At 39.9% G+C, this 20,604-nt stretch overlaps 1 protein-coding gene across 1 annotated transcript in view; it reads left to right on the forward strand.

Moving 5' to 3' along the window:
* The first annotated feature begins 156 nt into the window (after window positions 1-156).
* plcb4b (phospholipase C, beta 4b) overlaps window positions 157-20,604 on the forward strand; it is an 82,478-nt gene continuing 62,030 nt past the window's right edge. Inside the window, exons 1-3 of the mRNA XM_032542977.1 lie at window positions 157-502; window positions 3,998-4,043; window positions 17,736-17,802. The gene's annotated coding sequence lies outside the window, so the exon portion shown is untranslated. The remainder of the gene's footprint in view (window positions 503-3,997; window positions 4,044-17,735; window positions 17,803-20,604) is intronic.

Raw genomic sequence — 20,604 nt, forward strand, 5'->3', positions numbered from 1 at the left:
GGCAGTGTTTGTCTTTATCAACGCATGGCGGCTACAGTAGTCAGCTGTTAGAAAAGCAGGGAGGAGCTGGGTCTGGTTCTGCTGGATGACTCACTCTGTCAACCCAAGGCACACTCATTCACTCATCTGCGCACACTCACACACACACACACAAACGCTCGTGCACGCACGCACGCACGCACTTAAATTCACGTTTGTTGGTGGGCGCGTGCTGCTGCAGCTGAAGAGGGGTTCCTAATCAAAGCGCATCAGGGCCGTTCATTGTCCACTGGAGGGCGAGTGGTACAAGAGCACCGGGACACTCCGGCAGCGGGGAGACAGAGCAGACAGTCGGAGGGAGACGGGATAGAACAGCAGCCACTGGAAGACACACAGGCAGAGACAGAGACAGAGACAGAGACAGAGACAGACAGCCACACAGAGAGAATATCCCAACCCGGACTCTGCAAAGCATCATTTCTTTTCGCCGTCGGATTAAACCCGTCCCCAACGCCGATACCAAGTAAGAAGCACACACTCTCTCATAGCTGATATTCAGAGTTAACGTTACTGTGCCGAGTTTTCCGTTAAACGTCAGCTTTACTGTGTTGAATTGAATGTGTTGTTTGGCTGCTGGACGGATGCAGTTGAGCCCGGACCCTTCCATAAACTCACGCTAGCTTTCAGAGGCTCACTCCAAATCCTGCTCTCATCATTCAGCCATCCTCTCTCCGCCTCACTCTGTCTCTCTCACACATACACACAGCTGGAGACTGTAGCCTCGGCTAGCTAGCTAGCCAGACGCATTGAAATAGACGTTTTTAATTAATTTGATATCAAATTTAGTCTCGCTTTCGTCGGCACTTTGGCTTTTCTTCAAGGTAAATGCGATACAGAAGAGAGCTATCCGCGGCTTGATAACTTCGTGAAATGCGGGAATTATTGATGTTTCCATCGGCTGGGAGGCTAGCCAGGGGAGCTAGCTGTAGCGGGACAAATCAGAAGCCAGGCACAGTGCACACTGCACGGTGGCCGTAAAAGTCAACGGACGAGCCGTGCTTTTTATGTCGTATATTCATATTTAACGTTACGCCAACGTGTTTACGTTGTGGCTTCCTGCACTGCAGCATTCGCATCCACCTGACCCGCCAAAGAGTCTCACTACAATGTTAATTAAATCTGTTAAACTGGTGCATCTAGCTGCTGCTAGTCGTGTAGGCAGCTAAGTGGATGTGGGAGCTGCCATGCAGACAACCCAGACAGCAAGGTGTCATTGATTCACTGTCAGGACAGCCACAAAGTATTTTGGGTTCAGTCTATCTTCAATGCCATCCATTTCAACCAATGAGCCGGAAGATGTTGAAATGGTATTAGATTTTGGTGTTATGTCTACCAAAATTCAGTTTATGTTGGGTCTGTTTTCAGTGCATTTGGTCCATTTGCATGACTTGAATGTGTTAAAAAAAAAAAAAAAAAGATGTTGAATATTACATTTCAGTGTTGATACCTTGACATTGATTCTAGGTTAAATCAATGTCAATTTCTTGTTTTGGAGCTTCTCATCCATTCTTATTAAAGGGAAGATATACAAAAAAAAGTGTCTTTCGTTGATGCTGGTAGAAATGACAGCTTTGCTTAGTTCGACAGAGAGTCAGACAGCAGGTTTCTATTTTCAAAACCTGTTTTATCACACACACCCAGACGGTAGTGTGTGTTATTTGTTCAGGAATAACCTGCATGCAACTCTGTAGGCTTATTTGCAGTGCAAATAGCCCATCATGTTTTATTTTGTTCAAGGTTTCACAAGGCAGCCTCAAAATAAATTGATGAATGTGTCGATGGGGCTGATGGAAAAGCTTGTTTGGCTATCCCATCTGTTCACAACAACATGGTGTGTGTGTCCTTTTATGAGTTATGAGCCATATTTGCAGAGGAACCCTATGTTCGTCTTGTAAAATGCAGCACAGGTGTATTACGGTTTATCTTAATGTTGTTTGGCTACCATATCTAATCCCAACAGGCTTTTGGTCACGCACGGCAAAGTGTGTCATTGTCTATTACTGTAAAATTACAGAAAGTTGCCCCCTCCCCTCCACTCCTCCTTCCAACATGTGTCATCTGCTGCCCATGAAAGATCAAGCAAACTATTATGTTAAGAAAAGAAAATTCTGCTCTGGCGTATTGACATTGCATCGTAAAGGTTTTACTGGTGATTACAGAGGCAAACATGACTTTCCCTTACACAACCACAATCCCTTACCTGTGGCTTCAACCCGGACTGTGAAGCATTTTGATGAATAGCAGCGGCCTAAGAAGCTTAAAGGCTAACTGAGGGTGTGCAGGTGTTTTTATTATTTTCCTTTTTTTGGACCAGATGACGTAAGGGCTATATCTTTGGTGCACTCAGTGTTAAGTGCCTTTTGATAGAATTTGGTTATTTTCAGGAGGTGCTGAACAGCCCAGTGCTATCCTATTTGGTAATAGGATAGCTGCATGATTAGGGCTTTAATGATAATCCCTATTATTCTTTTTAGCAAATACTGTACTGTGATCATTGTCAGCCGCTATTAAGTTTAATAATTTGAGGAACAAGATTAACTGCACCTTTTGCATCCTACAGTATGTTTCATTATTCTTGAAAAAAACATTACATACTAAATTTAAGGTCATTTTGGTATTGTGGCTATTTTGTAATCGGATTTTGTGAACACTGACTGACACACCTTTTAAGAGTTTGCCTGGCTAAATGTATATATCTGTATAGATCTAAGAAATTAAAATTTTTCCAAAGGCTAATCTCCTGTATTGCTTCAAAGTAGTCCGGTTGGTTACTAATGTGATGCAAGTACAGAGTGGTTTAGGAGCCATGCTGTTTAATACCTTGAAAACGAGTCACAGTAGTGTGGTGTAATTTAATTTACTGTTCAGAATTGGATAGATTGAAGGTAATAGACAGAATAATAATAGCTTTGCTTGGAGTCACAGAGAGGCTAACAACAAAACTAGATTTTGATTGTTGGATTAAACGACAACGTGTAAGGGAGAAGGAGGAAAGGAAGACGACATCCTGGCACACACATGCCAAGACAAGCGTTTATTAGAGATTCTGGATTTACAAATGCAACTGTGTTGGCAGCCATGTATACAGTACAGAATTAGATTGATTAGGCCATGAACTTTGACTAAGCCAAACATTGCCCAGTGTTTTGGAATGCTTGTCTAGCCTGACTGTAGCTGTAGGGTTTGCTTGAAAACAGCAATGAAGTGAGAAAATGTCTTTTTGTATGTTTTCACAGTGACGCACTTGCCAGTATCATATTGAATTGCTCGAAGGTTAGAGGTTTATTCTAGAGGGACTTTGTTGTAATCCATCCCTCTGCCTGCTAGTTTACTGTGTACATCTCAATTGCTTGTTTTTCTTTCGATGGCTGGCGTGCTCCATCGCTCGTTTCCTCTCCTTTAATTTCATTCTTTTTATAATTAGGATGATCTTGTCTTTTTATTAGCTTGGCAGTCTTCAGATCCGTCCCTTTGTTTTGATGGGGCTATCAGGTTTTGGTCACATCGCAGTTTCTTCTCACAGCATTCTTGACAAAGCTGTCAGTCTTCCTCATGGAGGTTTAAACTTTAAAGGCCTCACAGAGGGAAGTAGAAATGTGGAAGTTCAGACAGACATGGATTGATAGGCCAATAGACAAGCAGCCTGGCACACCAACTGGCAGGCCTAGTGTTGTGGTAGTATGTCAAAAACATGTTGAATCACAGCACTCGACATGTTTGTTCTTATTGTTACGACCGTGGTAAAGCTGTTTGTCGATATTGCGATTTACTTTGTTTTCCTTGGCAGGGGAGTAGCGCATGTGGTATCTGCTTGTCTCTCCGTGTGGTTCAACTCAGTTCCTGCCCTCCTATTGTATAGCAGAGTTTTAGATCTCAGCCAAATAAGTCCAGAGTCAGGCCTCTGTGATTTATGAAATTCTCTCTCCTTCTTACCGCATGTCCTTTTTTGTCTCTGCAGGCCAAGGCATGAACTCCTCCTGCTGAACGTTTTTAATGCTGAACTGGTGAGTTTTGGGGTTGTTTGCTGCCAGTGGTCACTGCAGCGACACCAGTTTATTTTTCTTCATTTATTTTTATTCAGTCCCAGTTCTGTCTAATGGCACTGCTGGCTGCCATCTGGTAGCAATTGATGAAAAGGATCTGTTCCCAGAATATAGTATAACACAGGTTACCTCTTCAATATGAGTTTCTTCTTTCCAGAGCATCCGGTTCATGATTGCATTTTAATAACTTTAATATGTAATAAATTATAACTTAGTCTGCATTAATTAAGGCAATTGATGAAAGTTTATGAATAATGTGTATGAAACATATGGCTTCATCCTGCCTGTAGGCCTACTTGATAAGTTATGTAATCTGTTGATGTTTCAGTGTGTAAACTATTGTGTTTCTGGATGCACAAAAAACAAAGGGGGGGGGGCAAGAAATACTATCAAGGAGGTGAGGAAGGATAAGGACTTTCCTGCCATTTAATATTTAGCTTTGTAATCCTTTTATTTTGCGTTTTTTGCTACTCCGTCGTTGAGGTCTCATCAGTTAATACAAATGCTGTTTCAAAGTGTTCAACATTGAAAACAAGTTGCGTTGAGAGCTGGAGACGACAGACATTTTATTGGATCTGTGCTAAGTAATGAAAGCAAGAGGCCCTATTTTTCCCCGTATCTCTCACACCAGACTGATGTGAAGCGTTCACCGATCCAGAGCCAGACATCACTCAGTGGTAAGCAGGTTGTTCTGCTGCTGCTGCTGCTGTATGGTCCTTATGCCAAGCTAGAAACTGTAATGGGGCTGAGAGGTGATTGCTCTCTATAATATGTTCTGTATTAATGATGTAATCTGTATTTATAATGTAATGTGCAGCATCCAGGCTGGTCTGTTGGCTGGGCCTGATTTAATTTTCAGATGCTTTAAGCTTTACTTTAGGAGAGAGGTATGCATTTTCATTATCCCAAACTGGGTTTGCTTTATCGCAAGTACCCTGTTAAGTATTTTTTTCCATAACGAGCAACGCATCAGTGCAATGGCAAAAGTAAGGCCCATAAGGAGACTTTAATATTAACAATTTTTAAAATGTAAAGCATGACATACAGCGAAGATACTTTTTTTTTTTTTTACACATTTTTTCGTCTCTCTACTCATGAATATTCTATATATCTGAGATTATTCTGATGACTTTTGAGATGTCAGTTCCCTGTTATTGCCTGGCTACTTATTAATATTCACTGTGCTAAGGAAAGAAATAACTCAACTCTTTTTAGAAAAAGTATGCTAGTTACTTAAATTGATTGTAGGGCGTATCATGAAGTATTGTCCTCAGTATTTTAGTACATTCTTTTGTGATTGTTGGCTTATTTGTTTTTTAAACGTATCGTAATCTATGATGACACGTAGCACAGGACTCTAACGCACATCAGTTGGTAAATATAAATGTGTAGAAGACCTTTTCATATTACCAGTTGATTGGTCCTGACCAAGCCGTTGTTCAGCAGCTGTCCTCTTTTGGGATTTGTAAAACATGATATAACTTTGCCCCATATTCTGTAGTGATTCTCGGCCTAGGACCAATTCAGTAGAAAACCAAGCAATCACAGTAACCATTGCTTGCTGGTTTTCCATTTTGTCCTAAATTGGGTGCGTGTAAGCAAAGACATGACAGACGGAAACAAAGATCCCCTCTTTGTGGTAAATGAGGTATAGAATGACTCACAATAGACACGGTTCATGTTCAGTTTATTTCAACATGCATTTGGTACAGCAGGGAAAATACATTTGCTCCTTCTTTAAGGTGGCCCCTTATGTGTCTGACATATTAACCTCCACAGGATGAAAAATGTTACAAAATAATGTAAGTACAATACAGTGACATAATGCTCAGGTCAATAACTTTTGATAGAAACTCCTTTTGAGGAACTCTATCAAAGTGTTTTTTTTTTTTTTTTACAAGTTAGAGCATTACTGCAGTAAATGCTCTCTCTGTCTCTCTCTCTCTGTCTCTCTCTGTGTCATGATTAAAGTATTACTGGGTTCAGAAAAACAGAAGTACTAAAAATAGCATCAGGCTCATCCAATGTTAGATTCAATGATGGCTCCTAATAAGCACCTTCTTCAAATCCTTACAAATGGTGAAAGCTCACATTCTACTGCAGCCTCATCAATGCCTGTACTAGCAGCAGTGTCGCCACCTATAGCAGAGTCAACATACCTTCGGCAATTCCTATTGCGAGGATTTAATTCAACGATGGGGAAGACTTGACTATTCTTATTCAACTATGTACATTCTCAGTTGGCCACAGGCCTATTCTAATATTTGAATTTTAGTGAACAGCCTTCATGTTTACAAACTATTAATGTTCCTTAAAGCACATTCTTTTTCTCACGTCCCCGTTCCGAAACAGCCCAGTCTGCTTTGATTAGTCAGCGTTTCCTGGTTTTCCGTGTCTGTGCTCTCAGACTCTCTGCACCGTCATTGCAGTCGGGGAGGGACTGTAACGGCACCGTAGCAGCACTTTTACTTTTGGTATAGGTGTGACATCACAGCCGTACGGCAATCCTGACGCCTCGTTTAAAGGCACCGTTTCTGAATATGGGCTGTGTGCGTTTCTCTGTGGATTGAGCAGTTTGATACTTTCAGTTTTATACAGCACCTCAACCTGCTGTATAATCAAGCAAGACACGGAAATATCACTTTTTGCAATAGGAACGTTTTTAATTTTTTTTTTTTAAATTCAGATGTAGAGGGAAAATGGCCTCTCTAAAATGGCTCAAAAGAAAACCAAGAGTATAATGTTCATCTAAAAGGAAAATATAAAAACTGAAAGGTTTTGAATCATTTAAAAAAAAAAAAAAAAATCATTGAATATTTGTGCAATAAAAGAATATTTGCTTCAAGGGCTGTAAGTTTAGTTGTGGTAAAGAGTTAGAATGTCTACATCTACTTGAGCCGCACTAACTACAGTAGACCCGATTTATGCTTAGTTATTATGTCATCAAAGAAAAGTTATTACCATAAAAAGTCTAACCTCACTTAGGCTGAGTCCTTGCATAGAAAACCTACTACATATAACACGTTCTCATCATGGATGCACAGTTCTGCAGGCCTTAGACACTACTACAAAGCTCAGTGCATCGGCCTCTTTGCTGATCAACTCAAACTCCACTCCGTCACTCTCAGCTTCAAATACAAGACAACTGATGAAACCTGGCCTCAACCCTTACTGGTCCAGCGGTTGCAGATTAATATGTGAAGACACAGCATTTGCTTAAATGAAGCGAGAGATCAATGATGAGTGTGCCTTCACTGCAAGGGTAAGTGTTGCTGGAGGGTGACTATAATGATGGGAATGTTCTCTGCCAGCAGCAGATAGAGAGGGAGAGGTGAAGAGCAAAAAGCGAAGCAGACAGAGAAGGAAATGCTTACTCTCACCCCAACAGATGGGATCTGCTGTCATCAAGTCAATATTTACCGTTTCTTAACAAGAAATTGGCAGCATTAGCTTAGCTGATTCAGAAGCAGGCAGTGGAAGCATCATGGTTTGTGTGAAAGAGGCTTAGAAGAGTAAAAACAACACTTCAGTAAATAATAATTGTAGCTCTGCTACACGCGTGGCTCTAAAAATACATTGCCACTGAATGAGAGAGATATCGGCCTCCCCTACGCTCATTGATTTGTCTCTCCTTCCATTCTCCCGTCTCTTTTTTTATTTTTAAAAGCACACGCTCTCTGTGTGCACATTCACTTTACCCATGGCTCAAACCACTATGGGGATACATGTGAACGCAATTTGCACTTCCAATTAAACTGTCGACCTCTGCTCCAGAATACAAAACTTGATCTTTTACCATTCTCTCCTGGATAGCTATTATTACCCAGCCTGTCCATTAATAGAGAGAATAGGGCTTCACAATACACTGATGAGTATCTTTGAAGTCAGCAAAATAACTGGCACATTTATCACACTGTCAATATTTTAAGGGGGGAAACTAAGACTTTAGAGACACTATTGATTTTTGTGTCTACTTGTGTATTGATGTATTGATTTGTTTTGGTGACATGAAGAGACCAATTCAAATCTGTCCTTCTGACCCAAGATAAAGTATTGCACGTTGCTGTTTGTGGTTTCCTAAAACAAAGTTTTTAATAAGCAGAAAAAAGAGAATCAATGCTGTTTGTTGAACAGACTGATCTCATGAAATGGCGTATGTATGACACGCCAATTCATATGCTCTTATTGGTGTTATCAAGACACATACTCTCTTTTTAGGGTTTTAATCAACACGATTTTGGCCCCCATTGAGTTACATTACCTTGCGATAGCATGTGAATTTACAGCGTAGAGAGTAGTATGAAAGGGTGAAAATCCACGTAGGGAGGCTGGTCGGGGGGGTGGACGGGTAAAACAGGACTTTCACCCAGGAGACCAGCGATTGTGTCACAATTCCTGAACTTCAGTCAGTTTTTTTTTTTTTCCCCTAAACCCATCCCGTTCTTTTTTTCCTAAACCAAACTCGCGCGTCACGTTTCCTAAACTCAACCATACTTTTCTTCATGCGATGAAATGCCAAGTGGCGTGTATGTTTTAAGCAGCATAGACCTACTCGTGGATAGCTCAAAATGTGTACGGATAACACGCCACTTGGCTTAAGAAAGTCGGTGTGTATGGTTACGCAAAGTTATGTCATGTTGTTGTGGAATGAGAAACTGTTCTGATACATAGCATTTGTGTGTTTTTGATGGATGCAGCTTATTCACATTAAGATAGAAAGCAGTGTGAAACAATAACTAAATACATAGCAGAATACATTAACCTAGCGTTAGCCTAAAGCATGCTGCCAAGTCTGACAAGCTACAACACATGACTCGCTAGCCAGATCAGATGACTAAATAAACAGCAGGAATGTTGCTTGTTCCACTTTCTTTTCTTTTTTTTCTTCACAGCATTGCTTTAGTCTGCGTGGGCAATGACAGAGAGATGTGTGTACTGTGTGTGTGCCAGAAGTGCATCCCACTACTGTACCAGATTATAAGTCAAAGCAGAGCCGGGCACCCAGTTGTCTGTTTTGTGTTATCGACTTGCATAATCTACTGTACGTAATGGCTGCAAGGGAATGCCTGCTTTTATGCAGATATCCCTGAGTGGAACACCATGTAATTTAACTAAGTATTTAATATGTGCCGAATTTATGCATTTTTGTCTTGCTTATTTAAAGACAAAGTAGATTTGAATGGAGTTTATCAGTTCTTACTAGTTTAATAACTTACTTATTTAGCAGTTTACAACTCATTAAAAAAAAAACGCTCCCTAAACTCTAGGAGTGAGGAAACAAACAAATGTTAGGCTGTGTATAAACAAAGAATAAATACAAACCGTTCCCTCATGTGGATTTCCGACCAGGTATTTGTCGAAGGCCCCCAAATATTTTTTTGTTTTATCACACACTTCCTGGATGTCATTCAAACAAACGTCAGGGCTTAGCTCATGAATCCATTAGCTAGCTATCATAACAAACTGTTTCACAATCAAAGCACTTCATGAGAGCTTGTTTAAAAAAGTGTGTGTGTGTGTGTGTGTGTGTGTGCTGTGTGGTGTGTGTGGTGTGTGTGTGTGTGTGTGTGTGTGTGTGTGTGTGTGTGTGTGTGTGTGTGTGTGTGTGTGTGTGTGGGTGTGTGTGTGTGTGTGTGTGTGTGTGTGTGTGTGTGTGTGTGTGTGTGTGTGTGTGTGTGTGTGTGTGTGTGTGTGTGTGTGTGTGTGTGTGTGTGTGTGTGTGTGTGTGTGTGTGTGTGTGTGTGTGTGTGTGTGTGTGTGTGTGTGTGTGTGTGTGTGTGTGTGTGTGTGTGTGTGTGTGTGTGTGTGTGTGTGTGTGTGTGTGTGTGTGTGTGTGTGTGTGTGTGTGTGTGTGTGTGTGTGTGTGTGTGTGTGTGTGTGTTTTCTGCTTTCCGTCTGTTTTGCTGGAAAGAGATGGAGTCTCTGTCAGCGGTACCGTATATAAACAGAAAATATTTAGGTGAATCATTGGGGGAAAGGAAACTTTATTTTTGAAATCGTTGCAAAAAAATCACAAAAGAATTAAAAAATGTTCCCGCCACCTCTAATAGCTGTTGGTCCACAAAGAGAGAGTTGATCATTTCACAACAGTTTCTTTCTTGGCTCAGTTAAAATGGGGATGTTCTGTTTATCTAACATCTGCTGATGGAGATCAGTTTTACAAGTTGAATCAACAATGAGAAATAAAATCTTATGACTGGTGTCATTGTAATACAATGAAATAAATTGTTCCAGTCATTATTGCCTAAGGCCTTGAATTAAAGGCCCCTTTCAGACGTGCACTTTATGTAAATGCACTGGCAATTTTATGTTGGTTTCAGGTTTAAATAAGTCATTACTGCAATCCTATGAGTTCAATCATCAGATCAGTCTATGAAAAGTGTTTTTTTAAATTATTATGAATATCAAGCAAAGCCGTAATCCTTAGTTTCATTCCCTGGTGATTTTGCAACACTGGTTACTGTGACAACAGCAAGTTGAATACCACAGGTCCCGGAGTCCTGGGGGCAAGAAACGCTCTTTGAGCAGCTATTCTGTCAGAAATCTAACAGAAGAGCAGCTTACATGCATGCCTCATTTCCTGTGAATCCCTCATGCGAAGGTAGGCAGTTTAAAAACCAGCATGGGAGGATCACTGGCTCGTAAGTATTAACACGTCAGCCAATAGGAATGACCTGAGAGTCCCAAACGAACTTTAGCCTGTGAGAGAACAGCCAACTTTTCAATCTATATCATTATTTTCCAAGTCACCGCTGGTTTCTGGCAGGGTCACGCTCCCTCTTGTCTACCAGAGGCCAAACATTACAGCTCCATCTGTAATGAGCATGTCAAGTTTGAGGAAAGTTATAATGCAATATTTATGTGACAACTTGAGAACAAAGTAAAAAAAAAAACAGCTTTATAATAGCTGAGGTTGAATAATTTCTATTATTGGTGGTAAAGAACATGTCCCTGTGACAGTGCTGGATCCTGGACTCCATCACTTCTAATGTAATCTACTAATTACCCAGCACAGAGTAGGGGGAGTGTGTATGATCTGTGTGTGCAGAGAGGCCCAGGCCTGATATTGTCTTTCTTGAAGGCAGTCGTCCATCATTCTTCAAGGCAAAAAGAATTCACTGTCTGACTCACTAAGTAGAAAAACCTCTTCCTCTCACCTTTTCTCTCTGTCTGCATTTTATTCTCTGGCGGTATGTGAAAGGTTTTGTGCGTGTGCATATCTCTCTTTGTCTGACTGCCTTTCTCTCTTCCTCCATCATTCTTGCTTCTCTCAAGATGCCTCTCCTTTTGTCTTTACCTCCCATTTCAATTTCACCCACATTCTACTGAGAAGACAGTAAGAGTGTTTAAAGTTATTCAAGCCACTGCTGGTCTTTTGGTTGGCTTGTCGTTTCTTACGTATCTTTTACGCGAAAAAAAATGTAATGACACATTTGACTATATATCTCACAGTAATTAGACATAGTTAAAAAAACATTCAAGAACATTGTTGGTATTTAAAATTGTATTCTATGTTTTAACAAGGCACATTTTACTTGGTAAAAAACACAGGAAATACAATTATCAGTTAAAAGTTACAGTTCCCTATGTTCAATTATTTGATACACAGCTAAATGTATTTAAGAGCTTTCCTAAATGTCAGTAGTTTACTGCACATATTAGGACCAGCTGCCCCTGCAGATTATGCAAAAGTAGTGACCTACAGTATATTTATTTATTTATTTATTTATTTATTTACTTATTTCACCCATGCCATGCTAAGTAAACTAATTTGGTATGAACCAAGCTGATAAAACAAACCACAATAGAGCAAAGATAAGGACCGAGCCAAAATCTCAAAGGAAATTTTTTTTTTTTTAAATAATTTTTTTTTTGGGGGGGGGGGGAAATCTGCTTTTTCACTTTTTTTTTTTGCCAAAAATTTCACAACTGAAAACCGAACAGTAACTTCCCGAGGGCTATTTCACAAAACCAAGACAAGGGATTAAGTTGTGTTTTACCTTGTTGTTATCAGCCTGCATGAAAATATGTGCAAAATGCTGTTCATTTAAGTGCAGTTATTATTTAAAGTTGTGGCCCTTATTTTATTATTATTCATGTGACAGTCATTGTTACTGTTGTATTGCTGTATAAAGACTGCTGTTCTAATTGTTAGTTTGGCAAATATATTATGGCAGTTTCTTTTTTTTTTTATATATATAAATTAAGTCAGTTACTAAGGACAATATATAAAGTGCTGTACATGTGTTTCTATAGTGGATTAATGCACCTTCAATTATTTTAGTTAATTCATTTTTTTGTATTCATTAACAAAGGATTCAATAAATTGGCATTCTTAGCACACAATTTGTGTTGTCGGATAAACTGGGACTATAATTTGGGAGGATTTTACACTTGTTAAAAACATATCCTAATTTTACAATTCTCCTAAATGATTGTCTTAGTTCACTGAACAATTTACTAGAGTGTAGACTAATGTACATTCATGTAACAGGGTGGGGACACCCCAATGATGTTTTGCTGGAGGGAAATAACTGATAGAGAGTGAAAGAGATATTTACGCATCATATTCCAGCATTGTAGGAAATTGATCTTCATGGTAAATTTACTGAGTAACATTTATCTTCTGCTTACTTTTAAGGCAAAGAGTGTAACTGTTCATTTGTGAAATTGATAGTAACCTAATCCTTGAATGGTGATGATTATGACGGTTTCAATTCAGAGCAGTGGTCAGGAAATGTATAATTTTAGGCCACATGCGGATTCAGTCGGTCCGCGATTGTCTACCTCGCTATCTCTCACTTAAAGTGTTTCTTTTTAATAATGTGTTTCACATTATCATACTTCCACAAGAAGTTGCTGCTCACTCTGTATAAAGTATGAACAATGCATATTCTCTATTTAACCATTAGTAAATCTCGTGGTCTGTTAAGGAAAGTCGTGAACGTGCATCTATCCGAAGTACTTCAGCCTGGCTCGACCTAGTCGCTCCTCCTCAGCTTGGCTTGGCCTTTGTGAAACGCACCAAACCGGGCTGATTAGACTAGGTCAAGCCTCGTTTTATCGGTTACCCTGGATTTATAAATCCTGCTTTTGTGAAACGGTTGCCCGACAACCTCACATTGACGACAAGACAATACATAGCCCACCGTAACACCACATTAAACAAAGAAGATGTAATGTGTTAGAGTCAACATGCTAGTAATCAGATTTTTCAACTTTGGAACAGAGCTTCCAGTCTTTGAGCTACTTCAAATTAACTTGCTGCTGGCGGCTGCTTCATATTTGCTGTACAGACACGAGGCTGCTTCATTACTCTGCCCACAGAATCAGCACTTTCCAAACTCGTGACCCTACTTCAACCCTCTCAGAAACCCCGCCACTCTTTGGGACACATGGTGAACAGGAGGTGGAGTTTTCTCGGAGTGCTTCTCCGGTCAAAGAAGTGTAGTTTGATATCCCCTTCACAGTGACTTGCAAAAGAGCAATATAAAAGAGGAAGATAGTTGACTTTGGGACGATTTGAGAGCAATCCTTTCAGTACCCTGACAGGTGCTGTTCATGGCAACAAAGCTGTGAGTCCCACAGAGAGCTGCATGTCAGGCTACGAGTTGGGTCGATTTCCTGAGGTGGGAACATATGCCTTTATCTTTTGATCCACCCAGTCCTTCTCTTCACTTCCAATCTAGTTTATAAGAGACATTTTTGTGACTGCCACCTTCCAGTCATTGTGCTTATTTACTTTTATTTATCACACATGCATGATTATTTTAGATGCCACTATTCTAAGCATTACAAGTCACTCTTGTCGAATGACCATAGTTTTCCTGCATGTGTGTGCAACAGTTTGGAGTGTGTTATTTTTAGATACGGCTATTCCAGGTAACATGGATAATGTCACTTCCCCTGCCATGTCCCATCTTGTGATACTCGTTGGAGTGTGTGTGGTTGGCTGTGGTAACAGTGCTGTCCTTTTAATCAGCACCCCTGTGTGTTTCCCCCCCCCATAGAGCTGTCATTGGTTGAGTGATGATGGTAGAGCTGTCACCGTTTACAGCATTTAAATCTGGCAGGCAGGGGTGGAATCACCAGCCTTTCAGCTGTTGCCCTAATCAAAGGAATTATTACGCCACAGCTGGCTATTACCTGGAATAGCACCCTCTACAAATACTCACATACTCTAAACACACACACACACACACAGAGAAAGGGTAGAGGGAGAGACCCTATCAGGTAGCAAAATTCCTTCTTTTCTTTGTTTTGATATGTTGTATCTATCACTGGACTTTACTGGTATAGGTGCGTGTTGGGAGTTTCCAGTTGCACTTTTGTGCTCTAGTTTGCTAGTCTAGTTCTGTGTGATTGTTACCTTTTTAATAAAACTATTAGTGCTGACACTTTCTTTCACCGGTCTGTGAATGTTCAGACAGGTTCTGCACTGTCAAAAATTAAGCTAATGGGCTTTTAACCCAAATATAAATTGGAGCACATTTACCCTACTTTAGTGCTACAAAGTGCAAAATTAGGTATTTGTGGCCATGCCTGCTACTTTTTTGAGCGTTTAAGACAAATAATATATCTTTTCATTTTAGTTGTTTCCTCCTTTTTTGTTTTATCTGGAAGCAGCGGTTTTCACATTATTTTTTATTTCTTGTTTCGTAAGTCCTTGTATACAAGTGTTTTTTTTGTTTTTTCAGTTTAGTGTGTTTTATAACACAAATGGGATGATTTCAATTGTCTGTCCAGACTGTGGTCTGTCTGCGATCTTTTTACTGTAGCTCCTTTTGACGTGCTCTCACCCAAATGGTCAGCGGATGATAAATACTGGTCTCTGTATATGTGACATAGTTTCCCTATTTTTGGTGCAGAGCCTACCCACTGATCCTCTCCCCTGGCTGGAGAGGCCTGTGAACAGCTCTCAGCTTGTGAGGCCACTCGACATGTAGAATATTTGATCCACATAAGCTGCCACTGTGGGAAAGGCCCATCCACATGAAAATGAGGGAGAGCCTGAATGAGAGTGAGAGCGAGAGATGCACATGACTCTAAAGATGAGATGGATGGACCAGGGTCAATATTGAGTGGATCCATGGGAGATTACCATAAATATTGACTCTGTTCAATCATTCCTGATTACTAATTGATTTATAAATGTGGTTCCATGTGGCTTACTGCCTTAATATTCCTTGTACACACCTTGATGAGATGTCTTGCTCTTTTTATTAACAATCCATCGTTGCTGAGAGACAGTTTGTTCAATTGTGTACATTGATAGAGGGTTACACATTCGCTCTATTCAAGCCAAATGGAGCCCATTGGCGCAATCGTTGTCTCCCAGAGAGATAGAAGTGGTTGCTACTATGTTTTTTTGTTTTTGTTTTTTTACTTATGAAAAATATAATGCCATTTAGGGTAACTGAAACAGTATACGTTCATATTTTTACTTAATCGTGAGTCGCAGCTGTCCTTAATCTAAATGAGAGTATTTTAACCAAGCAGTGTAATTTATACGTAACCCCATTCATTTTGCTATTATGTGTACTCTGTGTAATCAAGAACATCTCCTTTTTGTCAGAATTTCCTTTCAGTACTTTGCCTCATTAATATATTTTAAGAACATGGAGTATCCATCCTTGGTGCTACTTTGGTCCACATTTTGCAAAAGGACTAGGCTTTCAAATCATGAACGTGTGATTCGTTATGTGATAGTTTTAAAGATTGTTCCTCTGGGAAAGAAAACATCCTCCAGGAAATGGCTATACAGGAAGTAATAGGCAGAGGGCTTTATAAATTTCCTACAATGGGAATGACAGTGGCAAATGTTTTCAGGATAATCATTAGCATGCATTGTTGGATAGCAGTATTTGAGTTTAAGACATAAACTCAGGAAGTATTTTGCCTCGAGTGCACTCTCTACCAATTGGCGCCAAGGGTTTTGAGGTTATAAACAAACCTTGTAAATGGAACCGAAAAAGCATTTTTCTGTTACCTAAGTAGCTTCCCTATGGTGTAGCCTCACTTATATTGAATTTAGAATGTGTATATGCATACATCATTTGGTAAATATTACAATATTGTAGTCCATATATAAACATTGTGAATGATAAAGGTTAATGTAGACAATTGTTTCATCCTCTTCAAAATATATCCCAAAAATATACTGTATGATAGCTATTATAAATGGCATCAGTCACAGGACACATTTTTGACTGAGCTTACACAAATCCAGATGTCGATACAATCTGCAGAACAGCAACTTTCCTTCACTTAGTTATTGAAATCTATTCTGCCGTGTCTACGTTTATCTGACAAAGTTTATCTTACAAAGTGACTATATGAATAAACCATTACCGCCACAGTTCCTGTCCTTCACTGGGCAAAGCGACATGGAGCTGTGATGATGAGGTGATGAGAGACACAAGCAGAATTACTGCTAAGTACAGGAAATGTTAAGGAATTTGTCTTCGGTCCATTCGTACATAAGGATTTAAGATGGCTTGCCAAGTGGAGGATTATGCTTACCATCTGTAGCTTTGTTCCCGTTTCGCTCCTTCCCTCTGTCTGTCCCTATGACTTGATCTGTACTTTACATTTACATGTAAAGCTTTTAGTCGACTTTTTTAAATTCTCAGTAAAAGACCTACCACTCAAAGCTACAGCAGAGCAGACGCGGAGGTGGTGCCGTTTGTCTAATTTGCCAGCTCATTTCCACCACTCTCCGACCAAAGGAAGCAGCTTCCGGTAATGCTTTCTATGAAGCCTGTCTCTATAATTCATTATAAACACAGTTCCAATGTGTTATAATCTGCTTATATTGCACTATAAGCATAGTTATAAGCACTCAGAATAATCATAATGCTTTATAATTATAATCATACATTATAAAGCATTTAAGGTATAAAGTATCAGAATTTATAATTGCTGTTCAGTTTGTCTAAAATGCATTATAAACACTTTTACAAGTTTAAAATCTGCTTATAGCAATGTATAAGTAGGCCTATTGTAAGCACTCGTAAATAATCACAATGCTCTTTAACAATAATCATAACTCATTTAAAACCATTTTATGATGGCATAAGGTCAAGGATCATAATACTCTGCAGATAAATAATAAAGTAAGTCAGCAGCACAGTGCGGGGCTGTAATCTAGACTCAACTAATTTCATGGGGCTGTAACGATGCATCGTGAATTGGTTAAAAATTGACGTACAGCTGGAGACACTTGGATAACAGAGACAGGACTTGTGTTTGGGTCAGCTCTGTAAGCTTTTGTTGCGTTAAATGTTATGAAAAACCTTTCTGCCATCTAGTGTCTCTTCTTTTTGTAGTTTGTAAATATCCTTTTTAATAAATCCTTTAAATTTCACCATATGGCCTTAGCAATAAACAAGCCTTTCTTTAGTCTTTAATTTATTTACTTTTTTTGTTATTTTAGATAAAATACTGTTTCAGTTGCACTTTTAACTAGAGGACACGTCTGCTGTTTTGCACGGATTATACAAATAAAAGACTCCTTTTCAGTCATTTTATACTGTTAAAAAAAATCGTGAGAAAATCGTATCGTGAACTTAAGATGGTATCAAATCATTCGTTGAGTGTATTGTTGCATCCCTAATTTAATCTTTTATTTCTGACTTTCCTCCCTCTCTCTAGAGTGGTCCAGTGCAGTCCTGCAGAGTTTCCCCTCCCCTCAAATATCTGCCCCTGTGTCTGTCACTTGGTGAGTACACTCAGATTCACCTCCGACATATACAGTTTAGAGGCTCAGTGTTTTTCAATCCTTTACGTTATCATCAGCTCCCTGCCTGCCTTGAACTGCAAATTGCTGTCCCCTTTATGAAACTGAGCATCATTTTCTGTTAATGTTCATGAAACGGCATTGTGTGAAGTCAGCAGGGTTTATTGCACATGGTAGGCATACAGTAAACATACCACTGAGTATAGCGAGTGTTTTTTTTTGTTTTTTTTAAAATATATTTTCGAGGCAGTATAGAAATAGTCCAACAGACAACATTAAAGTAATTAACACTTAACAGAATGAATTGGTACAAACAACTTGTTTCTGTTGATGAGGAAAATGAGCCTGTATGACTAACCTTAAGAAGTGTGGGTGTGGGTGGGTGGGTGGGATAGACTGGAAATGTCACAAGAACTTATACAAAATAGATCATTAAATATTCCGCTCCTAAACGTTGTGTTAAGGGCATCAATGTATTAGACTGTTTTGGCTATGATTCCTACAAAAATTACACCTTTCACAGCTTTCCCCATGTAGAAACAGTTGCTAGGTGATGGCAACAAAAACATGTGGTGAGACGTCGCATGTAGCTGCCCCTCGGGGCTGCACATTCAGGGCTGTAGCCGAGGACGCCCAGGCCTAACGACGCCTCTGCTTATCAGTCCATTCATCATTAAAGCTTGGGTTTTCCACGTCAACTTTTCTTCAGGCTCTGGCCCCCGGAGTGTCTGCTTAGAAAAATGATGGCCCTTGGAAAGTGTAGTTGATGACCCCTGGTTTATAGAGAGCCATCTCCTGTTTTTGTGTGCGTGTCCGTGTCCTAAGGAGTGGTTAGGCAGGGTGGGCAAGTGAGTCCTTCTGTCTCTATAAATACACATTAGGATCCCATTCAGAGTCTGAAATTTTCTGGTTTGTGTGTATGGTCTATGTGTTTATGCGTCTTTATGACGCCACTGCAGCCAGGCGAACTGGGGGCTATTACTGGCCAGCAGGGTTGCTATGGAGACCAGTGGTGGTGTCAGAGTGGAGCAACATCTGTGGGGTGTTTGTCAAGGCAGGTTTTCCTTTTTCTGGCTCTGTTTTCTCGCTTTTCTCAGTCTTGTATTCAGAAGCTCCCTGCCTTGAAGAGATTATGCTGAATGAAGTTGTAAAGCTTGATGAAAAACTCTCGAGTCTCCTGTCATTAGTGTTTTCAGACATTGGTAAACATGGCACTTAAATGCAGAACCAATTTTAAAAGCTGTAATTTCTTGGGCATTAGTTCAACTTTCAATGTTCAATCATGATCACACCAGGCCCTCGGGCTGTGTCCGTCAGCAGGGACTCTTCATTGGGCTTACGCCAGTGGAAAGCACACATTCTGGGGAAGCGTTTAACCCCTGCCCCCTTTCTGCTCCCTTCCTGCTCCCTCTTCATACAGATCCCCTCTCTATATGGACATGTTCTATTTTCACAGCTCCTTTCTCCTGGCTGCCTTATCAGCAGCTCAGTGGGGCACAGATTCTCTTAATAGGTACTTATTTGGGCAATGGTTGAAATCACGTATTTTTGAGCAACCCCTCCTGCCCAGTTCCCCTTGTCTCAAACTATGAAGCTTCTATTTATTACTAATGTTTCGTCCTTCTTCCTTTGCTGGGCTATCCCTCATTCCCCAATGACCCCGTCTGAGCTAGGCAGCAGTTACTAGAAAGGGTGGAAGCCTGCATCTTGCCAAGCCTGAATTGCAGATGTGACAATAATACAAACTCCATTTTGAAAGAAAATTGAGTATTGGAACATTTTAGGCTCCTTTTTAAGGTACTCTGTCAGGTACCCATAGTGCCATTTTGCAGTAGCCAGCATAAATGAAGAACTCCAGTGGATTGAGTTTATCTGAGGAAAATTAAATTCTTTTGAAATAAAATTCAACAGCTTCTCAAACACTTAACATAGGTCAACCGGAATATGTTGTTTCTATCTTTAGAATTTCTGACCATTTTTGGGCAAACCTGACCCAGAAGAGCCCTCCGCGGGGTATGTGTAGCTGGGCAGACCAAACCTTCGACCTCCTAATCTGGTCTAAATAAGACTGTCACACACACACACACACAGCACAGTGCCACACAGCGCAATGCAGCACAGAATCTGTGATGTAACGGTAATTTGGAGATAATTTGGTATTTTCACTCCTAACTTCCATGCCCAAATTAACAGGCTTTTGCAGGTTGCCCTGCACCTCCAAAGTGAAACCTCAATCCATGTATGCCATAACTTAGCCTTGAGTTAGATACTTTTGGTTCCTCGCATGCATTCAGGAAAATAACTTTATAACATGGCTGTCTGACTTCTTCAGTATGAACTGATTCTGTTATGGGCAGTCTGGCTAACATTCAGTCATATTCACATCACTCCTGCATTTCCTACCCATGGTATGTCCAAACCTTTTTTTTATTTATATAAATCAACTGCCTAGACGTTGAAGTCTTTCTAATACAAGTATTCCGGTGGGATGATTATATTATTAACCCGACACGGATACCATCATCTCATGAAAATGGTCTTTTTCATATTCCATTTGTTGGCTTCAGTTAAACCTATTTATCAATGTGCAAAGACTGAGGATTTCTAGTCATATATTAGGCTGCTTTTCCCATACGTTATTTAAAACGTCACTATAATAGAGATTCCACTGTCGTGCCTGGCTGAAATGGTTTGATTCAATTTTTGTTTGGTCCGCTCTTTTATAATTTGTCTTTGCCAAATACATTAGTTATACATTGTGCACTCATTATACATAATAAAAAA

The sequence above is a fragment of the Etheostoma spectabile genome, chromosome 18 (genome assembly GCF_008692095.1).
Source record: "Etheostoma spectabile isolate EspeVRDwgs_2016 chromosome 18, UIUC_Espe_1.0, whole genome shotgun sequence".
NCBI classification, from domain to species: domain Eukaryota; kingdom Metazoa; phylum Chordata; class Actinopteri; order Perciformes; family Percidae; genus Etheostoma; species Etheostoma spectabile.